Source organism: Heterodontus francisci, chromosome 28 (assembly GCF_036365525.1).
Source record: "Heterodontus francisci isolate sHetFra1 chromosome 28, sHetFra1.hap1, whole genome shotgun sequence".
Taxonomy (NCBI): Eukaryota; Metazoa; Chordata; class Chondrichthyes; order Heterodontiformes; family Heterodontidae; genus Heterodontus; species Heterodontus francisci.
This window is the reverse complement of record NC_090398.1, coordinates 25,414,944-25,432,333: the sequence shown is the minus strand read 5'-3', so window position 1 is coordinate 25,432,333 and position 17,390 is coordinate 25,414,944. Positions and strand designations below refer to the sequence as shown.

The 17,390-nt window shown below is 37.9% G+C and overlaps 1 protein-coding gene across 1 annotated transcript in view; it reads right to left on the bottom strand.

Annotated features, from left to right (window-relative positions):
- Positions 1-17,390, bottom strand: part of LOC137385145 (NACHT, LRR and PYD domains-containing protein 3-like) — a 106,702-nt gene that overhangs the window by 86,415 nt on the left and 2,897 nt on the right. Inside the window, exon 2 of the mRNA XM_068060063.1 lies at positions 2,517-2,682. The gene's annotated coding sequence lies outside the window, so the exon portion shown is untranslated. The remainder of the gene's footprint in view (positions 1-2,516; positions 2,683-17,390) is intronic.

Sequence of the window (17,390 nt, the reverse complement as noted above, 5' to 3'; positions counted from 1 at the left end):
AAGTAACATTTGTGCCACACAAGTGCCAGGCAATGACCATCACCAACAAGAGAGAATCTAACCATCTCCCCTTGACATTCAACAGCATTACTATCAGGAGTGTGGTGGAATATTCTCCACTTGCCTGGATGAGAGCAGCTCCAAAAAACACAAAAAACTTAACACCATCCCGGACAAAGCAGCCCGCTTGATTGACACCTAATCCACCACCTTCAACATTCACTCCCTCCACAACCAATGCACAGTGGCTGCAGTGTGTCCCATATGCAAGATGCACTGCAGAAACTCACCAAGCCTTCTTTGACAACACCTTTCAAGCCTACGACCTCTACTACCTACAAGGACGAGGACAACAAACACATTGTGACACGACCATCTGCAAGCTCCCCTACAAGTCACACACTATACTGACTTGGAAATATATTGCCATTCCTTCTCTGCAGCCGGATCAAAATCCTGGAACTCCCTCCCTGACAGCACTGTGGGTGCAGCTGCACCAGATGGATTGCAGCTGTTCAAGAAGGCAGCATCCCAACAGAAATTAGGGATGGGCAATAAATGCCGGCCTTGCCAGTGATGCTCACCTTCCAAGAACAAATAAAAAATACTAACACAATGATCCAGCATGAGGTGACGCAATAAAATATGAAGCGAGATCAGTTTTTGTCTTAAAACAGTCACAAGTGAATCTTGAACGTATTTAGGGTAATGGATTTGATCTAAGAGGTTACTCCAGCTGAAGCAGAGCCCAGCAGACGGACACAAATTGCTTCACCTTGGATGATGTCGAGATTTTGAGCGTTGTTGGAACCACTCTTATTCAAGCAAGTGTGAGTATTCCATCACACTCCTGACGTGTGGCTTCTAGATGGTGGACAGGTTTTGGGGCATTAGGAAGGGAGCTACTCACTACAGGTAAGGTACCTACTGTAGGTAAAATTGGGTGGCTAGATCTTGGCTTAAGTTGACCATTTTCACACAGTTTTCTCTTTAATAACCAATAAGATCAAGGAAGCCATTTTGTATCTTGTATTAACTACTGTATTCATCAAATTAATGTATTAAGTAGTAACCCGTCATGAAGCAGATGATTGTAAAGCAACGAACCTTGATTAAGTTGTAACTAATGAATTAGTAATCATGCTACAAAAAGCAGACTTTTAAATAAGTTGAAAACTAAGTTTCTCAGCTTGTGACAAAGTTCAGTCAGTTGAATCTCTTCTGTAACTCACCGCAAGACAAAGTCAGCAGAAAAGCATTGTGAACCCTGATAACACTCAATAGCTGGGCTAACAAAGAATCGATTTTTGTACAAATTTCATATTTTCAATATCAGTATAAGGAGATAATAACTGTGATGGCGGGAAGGTCACTGATGAAGCAGCTGAAGATGGTTGGGCCTACGACACGATCCTGAGGAACTCCAGCAACAATGTCTCAGGTATGGGAAGACTGACCTCCAACAGCCACAACCGTTTTCCTCTGTGCTAGGTATGATACTAGCCAGTGGAAAGATTTCCCCCGATTCCCATTGACTTCACTTTTTCTCGGGCTCCTTGATGCCACACTTGGTCAAATGCTGTCTTGATGCCAAGGGCAGTCACTCTCACCTCACCTCTGGAATTCAGCTCTGTTGTCTGTGTTTGAACCAAGGTTGGAATGAGATTTGCAAATGATTGTTGCTGGCGAAATGCAAATTAAGCAGGTTATTGGTGAGTAAGTGCTGCTTGATCGCACGGTTGACATCGCCTTCCATCACTTTGATGATGATTGAGATAGGCCGGCGGGGCGGTGATTGGCCAGATTGGATTTGTCCTGCTTTTTATGCATAGCACATTCTTGGGCAATTTTCCACATTGTCAGCTGGAAAACTTTGTTGTAGCTGTAATCGAGCAGCTTCGCTAGGATCACGGATAGTTCTCATTTAGTTCTCAGTACTACAGCCAGAATGTTGTCAGGGCCCAAAACCTTTGCTGTATCCAGCTCCTTCAGTTATTCCTGGTATCACGTGGAGTGAATCGAATTGGCTGAAGACTAGCATCTGTGATGCTGCAGACCTAGGGAGGAGGCAGAGATGGATCATCTACTCGGCACTTCCGGCTGAAGATGGTTGTAAATACTTCAGCTTTGCCTTCTGCATTGAGGTGTTGAGATGGGATGGTTTCATGATCATTATTAATTATTTATTTTCTTTAGCAAATGCAAATTCCTGGAGCCAAGCGATAGCCTCCTCATTTGCTGAGTTTAAGGCGATTAGTCCGCCACTCAGTCTGTAGGAGGGAATCCCCTCGGGAAATATGCAGCATTGTTATTAATAATATGGCCTTTTTATTCCAGGTTTATTAATTAATGAATTTAAATTCCACAGGCTTCCATGGTATTGTTTGAACAGATGTCTTCAGAGCATTAGACAGACTCTTCCAGTCTCATTCTCACCATTTCCTGCCTCACCTTGTAACCTTTGTGTACTGTCTACAGGACCAGTGTTTCTCAGAGCAAATGGGACTTTCTCTTACCTTTCTCCCCAGTTGATCTATGGAAGCTCTTTGAATGGGAAGGGTTCTCTCTGGTTGGTGCTCTCACAATCCTGTGCTGGTTCACCTGCTGTTGTTCTTCAGTCTACAATCCCTGTTTACTGTCAGCTGCCGAATTTGCTCATCACTCTGTCATTCACCAGGAGATCTAATTATAACAAAACAGAATGAGAACAATATTGAGGGTCTGAAGTAAAAAAACAATTTGATGAGTTCCAGAAAGTCTCTCCCTGACCAACAAATCACCATAGTTTGGGGCAGAAATGTGCCATTTCACTCTGCAATTTCAACAACTCTCACCGGGCTACACACTGTCTGATCTCACTGGCTCCATCCTCCCCGGGTTACACACTGTCTGATCTCACTGGCTCCATCCTCCCCGGGTTATACACTGTCTGATCACACTGGGTCCATCCTCCCCGGGTTATACACTGTCTGATCACACTGGGTCCATCCTCCCTGGGTTACACACTGTCTGATCTCTCTGGGTCCATCCTCCCTGGGTTACACACTGTCTGATCACACTGGGTCCATCCTCCCTGGGTTACACACTGTCTGATCACACTGGGTCTATCCTCCCTGGGTTACACACTGTCTGATCTCACCGGGTCCATCCTTCCCGGGTACACACTGTCTGATCTCACTGGGTCTATCCTCCCTGGGTTAACACACTGTCTGATCTCACTGGGTCCATCCTCCCTGGGCTACACACTGTCTGATCACACTGGGTCTATCCTCCCTGGGTTACACACTGTCTGATCTCACCGGGTCCATCCTTCCCGGGTACACACTGTCTGATCTCACTGGGTCTATCCTCCCTGGGTTAACACACTGTCTGATCTCACTGGGTCCATCCTCCCTGGGTTACACACTGTCTGATCACACTGGGTCTATCCTCCCTGGGTTACACACTGTCTGATCTCACCGGGTCCATCCTTCCCGGGTACACACTGTCTGATCTCACTGGGTCTATCCTCCCTGGGTTACACACTGTCTGATCTCACTGGCTCCATCCTCCCCGGGTTATACACTGTCTGATCACACTGGGTCCATCCTCCCCGGGTTACACACTGTCTGATCTCATTGGGTCCATCCTCCCCGGGTTACACACTGTCTGATCACAGTGGGTCCATCTAACCCTGGAATTGTTAGCAGTCACCATTTAAATTGCTGCAAACATACTGAATTCAATGCAAAAACACCTGACATTTCAGAAGTCAAGGAATGTGACTATTACAATATACATTTCAGGAGTCCAGCTGTAGGAACATCTGGATTCCTGGAATAAAACTCCAGTTAGAGTTTAAAGGGCTGACGATTGAGAAACCTTTATTCTGACAAAGGAAAATAATTACTTTTAATCATCTTGTTATAATTTTATCACCAGTTTACATTTGATCAAATATTAAAACCAATAGTAAGTGTTAAACTGAGAAACAAATGTAACAATGGGAAATAAGTGTGATTAGTTAAACCCAGCTTTTGGTTGAGATCTGTCCGTTTCTTTATTTTGTTATTTCCACGTTTTCATGAGTGGAGCCAGAAATTCTCCATCTTCTCTACCAACTGCAGATTAACCCAACCAGATCAAACCCTGTATTAACACTGTATATTAAACCCTGTATTAACACTGTACATTAACACTATAACTATATTCATACTGTATCACTCTATATCGATGTTATTTTACTCTATACATAGATACATAGAGATACACAGCACTGAAACAGGCCCTTCGGCCCACTGAGTCTGTGCTGACCAACAACCACCCATTTATACTAATCCTACATTAATCCTATATTCTCTACCACATCCCCACAATTCACCTACCACCTACCTACTCTAGGGGCAATTTACCTATCAATTTGTATGAACACTATAACTATATTCATACTATATCACTCTATATCGATGCTATTTTACTCTATATTATTATAATTTCATTAATTCTATATCGATGCTATTTTACTCTATATTAATATTATAACTACATTAATACTATATCTCTCTATATCGATGCTATTTTACTCTATATTAATATTATAACTACATTAATACTATATCACTCTATATCAATGCTATTTTACTCAACATTAACACCATAACTGCATTAATACTATATCTCTCTATATCGATGCTATTTTACTTGTTATTAATATTATAACTACATTAATACTACATCATTCTATATCGATGCTATTTTACTCTATATTAATACTATAATTGTATTAATACTATATCTCTCTATATCGATGCTATTGTACTCTAGATTTATATGATAACGACATTAATACTATATAACTCTAGATCGATGCTATTTTACTCTATATTAATACTATAACTATATTAATACTATATCTCTCTATATCGATGCTATTTTACTCTATATTAATATTATAACTACATTAATACTATATCACTCTATATCGATGCTATTTTACTTGTTATTAATATTATAACTACATTAATACTACATCATTCTATATCGATGCTATTTTACTTGATATTAATATTATAACTACATTAATTCAATTCACAATTCAACATGGTGGCTCCTCATCAGAGCCCTTTCCTATCCTGAGTGGCGTGAAACAGGGCTGTGTTCTCGCACCCACACTTTTTGGGATTTTCTTCTCCCTGCTGCTTTCACATGCGTTCAAGTCCTCTGAAGAAGGAATTTTCCTCCACACAAGATCAGGGGGCAGGTTGTTCAACCTTGCCCGTCGAAGAGCGAAGTCCAAAGTACGGAAAGTCCTCATCGGGGAACTCCTCTTTGCTGACGATGCTGCTTTAACATCTCACACTGAAGAGTGCCTGCAGAGTCTCATCGACAGGTTTGCGGCTGCCTGCAATGAATTTGGCCTAACCATCAGCCTCAAGAAAACAAACATCATGGGGCAGGACGTCAGAAATGCTCCATCCATCAATATTGGCGACCACGCTCTGGAAGTGGTTCAAGAGTTCACCTACCTAGGCTCAACTATCACCAGTAACCTGTCTCTAAATGCAGAAATCAACAAGTGCATGGGAAAGGCTTCCACTGCTATGCCCAGACTGGCCAAGAGAGTGTGGGAAAATGGCGCACTGACACGGAACACAAAAGTCCGTGTGTATCAGGCCTGTGTCCTCAGTACCTTGCTCTATGGCAGTGAGGCCTGGACAATGTATGTCAGCCAAGAGCGACGTCTCAATTCATTCCATCTTCGCTGCCTCTGGAGAATACTTGGCATCAGGTGGCAGGACCGTATCTCCAACACAGAAGTCCTCGAGGCGGCCAACATCCCCAGCTTATACACACTACTGAGTCAGCGACGCTTGAGCTGGCTTGGCCATGTGAGCCGCATGGAAGATGGCAGGATCCCCAAAGACACATCGTACAGCGAGCTCGCCACTGGTATCAGACCCACCGGCCGTCCATGTCTCCGCTTTAAAGACGTCTGCAAACGCGACATGAAATCCTGTGACATTGATCACAAGTCGTGGGAGTCAGTTGCCAGTGTTCGCCAGAGCTGGCGGGCAGCCATAAAGACGGGGCTAAAGTGTGGCGAGTCGAAAAGACTTAGGAGTTGGCAGGAAAATAGACAGAGGCGCAAGGGGAGAGCCAACTGTGTAACAGACCCGACAAACAAATTTCACTGCAGCACCTGTGGAAGAGCCTGTCACTCTAGAATTGGCCTTGATAGCCACTCCAGGCGCTGCTTCACAAACCACTGACCACCTCCAGGCGCTTATCCATTGTCTCTCGAAATAAGGAAGCCAAAGAAGAACGAACTACATTAATACTATATCTCTCTATCTCGATGCTATTTTACTCGATATTAATATTATAACTACATTAATACTATATAACTCTATATCGATGCAATTTTACTCGATATTAATACTATAACTATATTAATACTATATCACTGCTAGTTTACTCGATATTAATATTATAACTACATAAATACTATAACACTCTAAATCAATGCGATTTTACTCGACATCAACACCATAACTACATCAATACTATAGCTCTCTATCTCAATGATATTTTATTCTATATTAATATTATAACTACATTAATACGATATAAATCTATATCGATGCTATTTTACTCTATATTAATACTATAACTATATTAATACTATATCTCTCTATATCGATGCAATTTTACTCGATATTAATACTATAACTATATTAATACCATATCTCTCCATATTGATGCTATTTTACTCCATATTAATACTATAACTATATTAATATTGTATCACTCTATATCGATGCAATTTTACTCTATATTAATGCTATAACTGTATTAATATTGTATCACATCATATCAATGCAATTTTACTCTATATTAATACTATAACTATATTAATATTGTATCACTCTATATCGATGCAATTTTACTCTATATTAATGCTATAACTGTATTAATATTGTATCACTCTATATTAATGCTATAACTGTATTAATATTGTATCACTCTATATCGATGCAATTTTACTCTATATTAATATTGTATCACTCTATATCGATGCAATTTTACTCTATATTAATACGATAACTATATTAATATTGTATCACTCTATATCGATGCAATTTTACTCTATATTATTACGATAACTATATTAATATTGTATCACTCTATATCGATGCAATTTTACTCTATATTAATACGATAACTATATTAATATTGTATCACTCTATATCGATGCAATTTTACTCTATATTAATACTATAACTATATTAATATTGTATCACTCTATATTGATGCTATTTTACTCTATATTAATGCGATAACTATATTAATATTGTATCACTCTATATCGATGCAATTTTACTCTATATTAATACGATAACTATATTAATATTGTATCACTCTATATCGATGCAATTTTACTCTATATTAATACTATAACTATATTAATATTGTATCACTCTATATCGATGCAATTTTACTCTATATTAATACTATAACTATATTAATATTGTATCACTCTATATCAATGCAATTTTACTCTATATTAATACTATAACTATATTAATATTGTATCACTATATCGATGCAATTTTACTCTATATTAATACTATAACTATATTAATATTGTATTACTATATCGATGCAATTTTACTCTATATTAATACTATAACTATATCAATATTGTATCACTCTATATCGATGCTATTTTACTCTATATTAATACTATAACTATATTAATATTGTATCACTCTTTATCGATGCAATTTTACTCTATATTAATACTATAACTATATTAATATTGTATCACTCTATATCGATGCAATTTTACTCTATATTAATACTATAACTATATTAATATTGTATCACTCTATATCGATGCAATTTTACTCTATATTAATACTGTAACTATATTAATATTGTATCACTCTATATCGATGCAATTTTACTCTATATTAATACTATAACTATATTAATATTGTATCACTCTATATCGATGTTATTTTACTCTATATTAATACTATAACTATATTAATATTGTATCACTCTATATCGATGCAATTTTACTCTATATTAATACAATAACTATATTAATAATGTATCACTCTATATCGATGCAAATTTACTCTATATTAATGCTATAACTGTATTAATATTGTATCACTATATCGATGCAATTTTACTCTATATTAATGCTATAACTGTATTAATATTGTATCACTCTATATCGATGCAATTTTACTCTATATTAATATTGTATCACTCTATATCGATGCTATTTTACTCTATATTAATACTATAACTATATTAATATTGTATCACTCTATATCGATGCTATTTTACTCTATATTAATACTATAACTATATTAATATTGTATCACTCTATATCGATGCAATTTTACTCCATATTAATACTATAACTATATTAATATTGTATCACTCTATATCGATGCAATTTTACTCTATATTAATACTATAACTATATTAATATTGTATCACTCTATATCGATGCTATTTTACTCTATATTAATACTATAACTATATTAATATTGTATCACTCTATATCGATGTTATTTTACTCTATATTAATACTATAACTATATTAATATTGTATCACTCTATATCGATGCAATTTTACTCTATATTAATACAATAACTATATTAATAATGTATCACTCTATATCGATGCAATTTTACTCTATATTAATACTATAACTATATTAATATTGTATCACTCTATATCGATGCAATTTTACTCTATATTAATACAATAACTATATTAATAATGTATCACTCTATATCGATGCAATTTTACTCTATATTAATACTATAACTGTATTAATATTGTATCACTCTATATCGATGCAAATTTACTCTATATTAATGCTATAACTGTATTAATATTGTATCACTATATCGATGCAATTTTACTCTATATTAATGCTATAACTGTATTAATATTGTATCACTCTATATCAATGCAATTTTACTCTATATTAATATTGTATCACTCTATATCGATGCTATTTTACTCTATATTAATACTATAACTATATTAATATTGTATCACTCTATATCGATGCTATTTTACTCTATATTAATACTATAACTATATTAATATTGTATCACTCTATATCGATGCAATTTTACTCTATATTAATACGATAACTATATTAATATTGTATCACTCTATATCGATGCAATTGTACTCTATATTAATACTATAACTATATTAATATTGTATCACTCTATATCGATGCTATTTTACTCTATATTAATACTATAACTATATTAATATTGTATCACTCTATATCGATGCTATTTTACTCTATATTAATACTATAACTATATAAATACTATATATCTCTGTATCGATGCTATTTTACTCTATATTAATACTATAACTATATTAATATTGTATCACTCTATATCAATGCAATTTTACTCTATATTAATACTATAACTATATTAATATTGTATCACTATATCGATGCAATTTTACTCTATATTAATACTATAACTATATTAATATTGTATTACTATATCGATGCAATTTTACTCTATATTAATACTATAACTATATCAATATTGTATCACTCTATATCGATGCAATTTTACTCTATATTAATACTATAACTATATTAATATTGTATCACTCTTTATCGATGCAATTTTACTCTATATTAATACTATAACTATATTAATATTGTATCACTCTATATCGATGCAATTTTACTCTATATTAATACTATAACTATATTAATATTGTATCACTCTATATCGATGCAATTTTACTCTATATTAATACTATAACTATATTAATATTGTATCACTCTATATCGATGCAATTTTACTCTATATTAATACTATAACTATATTAATATTGTATCACTCTATATCGATGCAATTTTACTCTATATTAATACTATAACTATATTAATATTGTATCACTCTATATCAATGCAATTTTACTCTATATTAATACTATAACTATATTAATATTGTATCACTATATCGATGCAATTTTACTCTATATTAATACTATAACTATATTAATATTGTATTACTATATCGATGCAATTTTACTCTATATTAATACTATAACTATATCAATATTGTATCACTCCATATCGATGCTATTTTACTCTATATAAATACTATAACTATATTAATATTGTATCACTCTTTATCGATGCAATTTTACTCTATATTAATACTATAACTATATTAATATTGTATCACTCTATATCGATGCAATTTTACTCTATATTAATACTATAACTATATTAATATTGTATCACTCTATATCGATGCAATTTTACTCTATATTAATACTGTAACTATATTAATATTGTATCACTCTATATCGATGCAATTTTACTCTATATTAATACTATAACTATATTAATATTGTATCACTCTATATCGATGTTATTTTACTCTATATTAATACTATAACTATATTAATATTGTATCACTCTATATCGATGCAATTTTACTCTATATTAATACAATAACTATATTAATAATGTATCACTCTATATCGATGCAAATTTACTCTATATTAATGCTATAACTGTATTAATATTGTATCACTATATCGATGCAATTTTACTCTATATTAATGCTATAACTGTATTAATATTGTATCACTCTATATCGATGCAATTTTACTCTATATTAATATTGTATCACTCTATATCGATGCTATTTTACTCTATATTAATACTATAACTATATTAATATTGTATCACTCTATATCGATGCTATTTTACTCTATATTAATACTATAACTATATTAATATTGTATCACTCTTTCTCGATGCAATTTTACTCCATATTAATACTATAACTATATTAATATTGTATCACTCTATATCGATGCAATTTTACTCTATATTAATACGATAACTATATTAATATTGTATCACTCTATATCGATGCTATTTTACTCTATATTAATACTATAACTATATTAATATTGTATCACTCTATATCGATGTTATTTTACTCTATATTAATACTATAACTATATTAATATTGTATCACTCTATATCGATGCAATTTTACTCTATATTAATACAATAACTATATTTATAATGTATCACTCTATATCGATGCAATTTTACTCTATATTAATACTATAACTATATTAATATTGTATCACTCTATATCGATGCAATTTTACTCTATATTAATACAATAACTATATTAATAATGTATCACTCTATATCGATGCAATTTTACTCTATATTAATACTATAACTGTATTAATATTGTATCACTCTATATCGATGCAAATTTACTCTATATTAATGCTATAACTGTATTAATATTGTATCACTATATCGATGCAATTTTACTCTATATTAATGCTATAACTGTATTAATATTGTATCACTCTATATCAATGCAATTTTACTCTATATTAATATTGTATCACTCTATATCGATGCTATTTTACTCTATATTAATACTATAACTATATTAATATTGTATCACTCTATATCGATGCTATTTTACTCTATATTAATACTATAACTATATTAATATTGTATCACTCTATATCGATGCAATTTTACTCTATATTAATACGATAACTATATTAATATTGTATCACTCTATATCGATGCAATTGTACTCTATATTAATACTATAACTATATTAATATTGTATCACTCTATATCGATGCTATTTTACTCTATATTAATACTATAACTATATTAATATTGTATCACTCTATATCGATGCTATTTTACTCTATATTAATACTATAACTATATAAATACTATATATCTCTGTATCGATGCTATTTTACTCTATATTAATACTATAACCTGTATTAATACTATATCACTCTATATCGATGCTATTTTACAGTATATTAATACGGTATATCTCTGTATCGATGCTATTTTACTCTATATTAATTATTCTTTGGCCTCCTTATCACGAGAGACAATGGGTAAGCGCCTGGAGGTGGTCAGTGGTTTGTGAAGCAGCGCCTGGAGTGGCTATAAAGGCCAATTCTAGAGTGACAGGCTCTTCCACAGGTGCTGCAGAGAAATTTGTTTGTCGGGGCTGTTACACAGTTGGCTCTCCCCTTGCGCCTCTGCCTTTTTTCCTGCCAACCACTAAGTCTCTTCGACTCGCCACACTTTAGCCCCGCCTTTATGGCTGCCCGCCAGCTCTGGCAGACGCTGGCAACTGACTCCCACGACTTGTGACCAATGTCACAGGATTTCATGTCGCATTTGCAGACGCCTTTAAAGCGGAGACATGGACGGGTCTGATGGGTCTGATACCAGTGGCGAGCTCGCTGTACAATGTGTCTTTGGGGATCCTGCCATCTTCCATGCGGCTCACATGGCTATAACTATATTAATACTATATCACTCTATATCGATGCTATTTTACTCTATATTGTGCTAGTGAGGCCAGAAACAGGGAGTGAGTGCAGCTGAACATGTGGCTACAGAACTGGTGCAGGAGGGAGGGATTCAGATATCTAGATCATTGGGATATCTTCTGGGGAAGGTGGGACCTGTACAAGAAGGACGGGTTGCATATGAACTGGAGGGGCACCAATATCCTGGGCGGGAGGTTTGCTCGAACCCATCGGGAGGGTTTAGACTAGTTTGGCAGGGGGATGGGAATCGGAGCTACGGATCAGTGGATGGGGTAGCTGTTGAACAGGCAAATACAGAGTGCAGAGAGTCTGTGAGGAAGGTTAGACAGTTGACAGGGCAAAGTTGCAGCCAGTATGATGGGTTGAAGTGTGTCTATTTTAACGCAAGAAGTGTCAGGAATAAGGGTGATGAACTTAGAACATGGATCAGTACTTGGAGCTACGATGTTGTGGCCATTACGGAGACGTGGATATCACTGGGGCAGGAATGGATGTTGGATGTTCCGGGGTTTAGATGTTTCAAAAGGAATAGGGAGGGAGGTAAAAGAGGTGGGGGAGTGGCATTGTTAGTCAGGGATAGTATCACAGCTGCAGAAAGGGAGGTCGTCGAGGAGGGTTTGTCTACTGAGTCATTATGGGTGGAAGTCAGAAACAGGAAAGGAGCAGTCACTTTGTTGGGAGTTTTCTATAGACCCCCCAATAGCAACAGACGCATGGAGGAACAGATTGGGAGGCAGATTTTGGAAAGGTGCAGAGGGAACAGGGTTGTTGTCATGGGTGACTTCAACTTCCCTAATATTGATTGGAATCTTCTTAGTGCAAATACTTTGGATGGAGCAGTTTTTGTCAGGTGTGTCCAGGAAGGTTTCCTGACTCAATTTGTAGATAGGCCGACTAGAGGGGAGACTATGTCGGACTTGGTGCTTGGCAACGAACCAGGCCAGGTGGCAGATCTCTCGGTGGGAGAGCATTTCGGTGATAGTGATCACAACTCCCTGACCTTTACTATAGTCATGGAGAGGGACAGGAGCAGACAGGATGGGAAAATGTTTAATTGGGGGAGGGGGAATTACAATGCTACTAGGCAGGAACTGGAGAGCATAAATTGGGAACTTGCTGCGACTGCTGGATAGGTTTGTCCCGATGAGGCAGGGAAGGGATGGTAGGGTGAAGGAACCTTGATTGACAAGAGATGTGGAACAGCTAGTCAAGAGGAAGAAGGAAGCTTACTTAAGGGTGAGGAAGCAAGGATCAGACAGGGCTCTAGAGGGTTACAAGGGAGCCAGGAAGGAACTGAAGAATGGACTTAGGAGAGCTAGAAGCGGATATGAAAAAGGCTTGGCGGGTAGGATTAAGGAAAATCCCAAGGCGTTCTACACTTATGTGAGGAACAAGAGGATGGCCAGAGTGAGGGTAGGACCGATCAGGGATAGTGGAGGGAACTTGTGCCTGGAGTCAGAGGAGGTAGGGGAGGTCCTAAATGAATACTTTGCTTCAGTATTCACTAGTGAGAGGGACCTGATCGTTTGTGAGGACAGCATGGAACAGGCTGATATGCTCGAACAGGCTGAGGTTAAGAGGGAGGATGTGCTGGAAATTTTGAATGATATGAGGACAGATAAGTCCCCGGGGCCAGACGGGATATACCCAAGGATATTACGGGAAGCGAGGGAAGAGATTGCTGCGCCTTTGGCGATGATCTTTGCGTCTTCACTGTCCACTGGAGTAGTACCGGATGATTGGAACGTGGCAAATGTTGTTCCCTTGTTCAAGAAAGGGAATAGGGATAACCCTGGGAATTATAGACCAGTCAGTCTTACGTCGGTTTTGGGCAAATTATTGGAGAGGATTCTGAGAGATAGGATTTATGATTATTTGGAAAAGCATGGTTTGATTAGAGACAGTCAGCATGGCTTTGTCAGGGGCAGGTCATGTCTCACAAGCCTTATTGAATTCTTTGAAGATGTGACAAAACACATTGATGAAGGAAGAGCAGTGGATGTGGTGTATATGGATTTTTCAAGGCGTTTGATAAGGTTCCCCATGGTAGGCTCATTCAGAAAGTAAGGAGGCATGGGATTCATGGAAAGTTGGCTGTCTGGATACAAAATTGGCTGGCCCATAGAAGTCAGAGGGTGGTAGTAGATGGAAAGTATTCAGCATGGAGCTCGGTGACCAGTGGTGTTCCACAAGGATCTGTTCTGGGACATCTGCTCTTTGTGATTTTTATAAATGACTTGGATGAGGAAGTGGAAGGCTGGGTTAGCAAGTTTGCCAATGACACGAATGTTGCTGGAGTTGTGGATAGTGTGGAAGGCTGTTGTAGGTTGCAACGGGACATTGACAGGATGCAGAGCTGGGCTGAGAAGTGGCAGATGGAGTTCAACCTGGAAAAGTGTGAAGTGATTCATTTTGGAAGGTCGAACTTGAATGCGGAATACAGGCTTAAAGACAGGATTCTTGGTAGTGTGGAGGAACAGAGGGATCTTGGGGTCCATGTCCATAGATCGCTCAAAGTTGCCACCCAAGTTGATAGGGTTGTTAAGAAGGCGTATGGTGTGTTGGCTTTCATTAACGGGGGGAATGAGTTTAAGAGCCGCGAGGTTATGCTGCAGCTCTATAAGGCCCTGGTTCGACCACACTTGGAATATTGTGTTCAGTTCTGGTCGCCTCATTATATGAAGGATGTGGAAGCTTTAGAGAGGGTGCAGAAGAGATTTACCAGGATGCTGCCTGGACTGGAGGGAATGTCCTACGAAGAAAGATTGAGGGAGCTAGGGCTTTTCTCATTGGAGCGAAGAAGGATGAGAGGTGAAATAAAAACAAGAAATGCTGGAACCACTCAGCAGGTCTGGCAGCATCTGTGGAAAGAGAAGCAGAGTTAACGTTTCGGGTCAGTGACCCTTCATCGGAACTGAGAAATATTAGAAAAGTCACAGGTTATAAGCAAGTGAGGTGGGGGTGGGGCAAGAGATAACAAAGGAGGTCTAGATTGGACCAGGCGACATAGCTGACCAAAGGGTCACGGAGCAAAGGCAAACAATATGTTAATGGTGTGTTGAAAGACAAAGCATTACTACGGATTAGCTGTAAATACACTGAATATTGAACAGCAGCAAGTGCAAACCTGAAAAAAAACCAGTGGGGAAGCAAACTGAACAAACTAAGATGAAATGAAATAAATGCAAAAAAATGATTGTAAAAAATGTAAAAAAGAATGTAAAAAAAAAGGAAGAAAATATAACTAAAAATGACAGTAAAATGGGGGGCTGTCATGCTCTGAAATTATTGAACTCAATGTTCAGTCCGGCAGGCTGTAGTGTGCCTAATCGGTAAATGAGATGCTGTTCCTTGAGCTTGCGTTGATGTTCACTGGAACACTGCAGCAATCCCAGGACAGAGATGTGAGCATGAGAGCAGGGGGGGAGTGTTGAAATGGCAAGCAACCGGAAGCTCAGGGTCCTGCTTGCGGACTGAGCGGAGATGTTCCGCAAAGCGGTCACCCAGTCTGCACTTGGTCTCCCCAATTTAGAGGAGACCACACTGTGAGCAGCGAAGACAGTATACTACATTGAAAGAAGTACAAGTAAATCACTGCTTCACCTGAAAGGAATGTTTGGGGCCTGGGATAGTGAGGAGAGAGGAGGTAAATGGGCAAGTATTACACCTCCTGTGATTGCAGGGGAAGGATCCCTGGGACGGGGACGAGGTGGTGGGGGTAATGGAGGAGTGGACCAGGGTGTCATGGAGGGAATGATCCCTTCGGAATGCTGACAGGGGAAGATGCGACTGGTAGTGGCATCACGCTGGAGGTGGCGGAAATGGCGGAGGATGATCCTTTGGATATGGAGGCTGGTGGGGTGAAAAGTGAGGACAAGGGGAACCCTGTCACAGTTCTGGGAGGGAGGGGAAGGGGTGAGGGTAGAGGTGCGGGGAATGGGTCGGACACGGTTGAGGGCCCTGTCAACCACAGTGGGGGGAAATCCTCGGTTTAGGAAAAAGGAGGTCATATCAGAAGCACCGTCATGAAAGGTAGCATCATCAGAGCAGATACGTCAGAGACGGAGAAACTGGGAGAATTGGAATGGAGTCCTTACAGGAGGTAGGGTGTGAAGAAGTGTAATCGAGGTAGCTGTGGGAGTCGGTGGGCTTCTAATGGATATTAGTAGACAACCTATCCCCAGAGATGGAGACAGAGAAGTTGAGGAAGGGAAGGGAACTGTCAGAGATGGACCATGTAAAGGTGAGAGAAGGGTGGAAATTGGAAGCAAAGTTGATAAAGTTTTCCAGTTCGGGGCGGGAGCAGGAAACGGCACCGATACAGTCATCAATGTACCGGAAAAAGAGTTGGGGGAGGGGGCCCGAGTTTCCTGGTCCCAACCGCCTCCTCTTCACTATGGACGTCCAATCGCACTACACCTCCATCCCCCACCAGGATGGTTTGAGGGCTCTCCGCTTCTTCCTGGAACAGAGGCCCAACCAGTCCCCATCCACCACCACCCTCCTCCGCCTGGCTGAACTTGTTCTCACATTGAACAACTTCTCCTTCAACTCCACGCACTTCCTTCAAGTAAAAGGTGTCGCTTTCGGTACCCGCATGGGTCCTAGTTATGCCTGTCTTTTTGTGGGATATGTCGAGCATTCTTTGTTCCAGTCCTACTCAGGCCCTCTCCCCCAACTCTTTTTCCGGTACATTGATGACTGTATCGGTGACGTTTCCTGCTCCCGCCCCGAACTGGAAAACTTTATCAACTTTGCTTCCAATTTCCACCCTTCTCTCACCTTTACATGGTCCATCTCTGACACTTCCCTTCCCTTCCTCGACTTCTCTGTCTCCATCTCTGGGGATAGGTTGTCTACTAATATCCATTATAAGCCCACCGATTCCCACAGCTACCTCGACTACACTTCTCCACACCCTACCTCCTGTAAGGACTCCATTCCATTCTCCCAGTTTCTCTGTCTCCGACGCATCTGCTCTGAT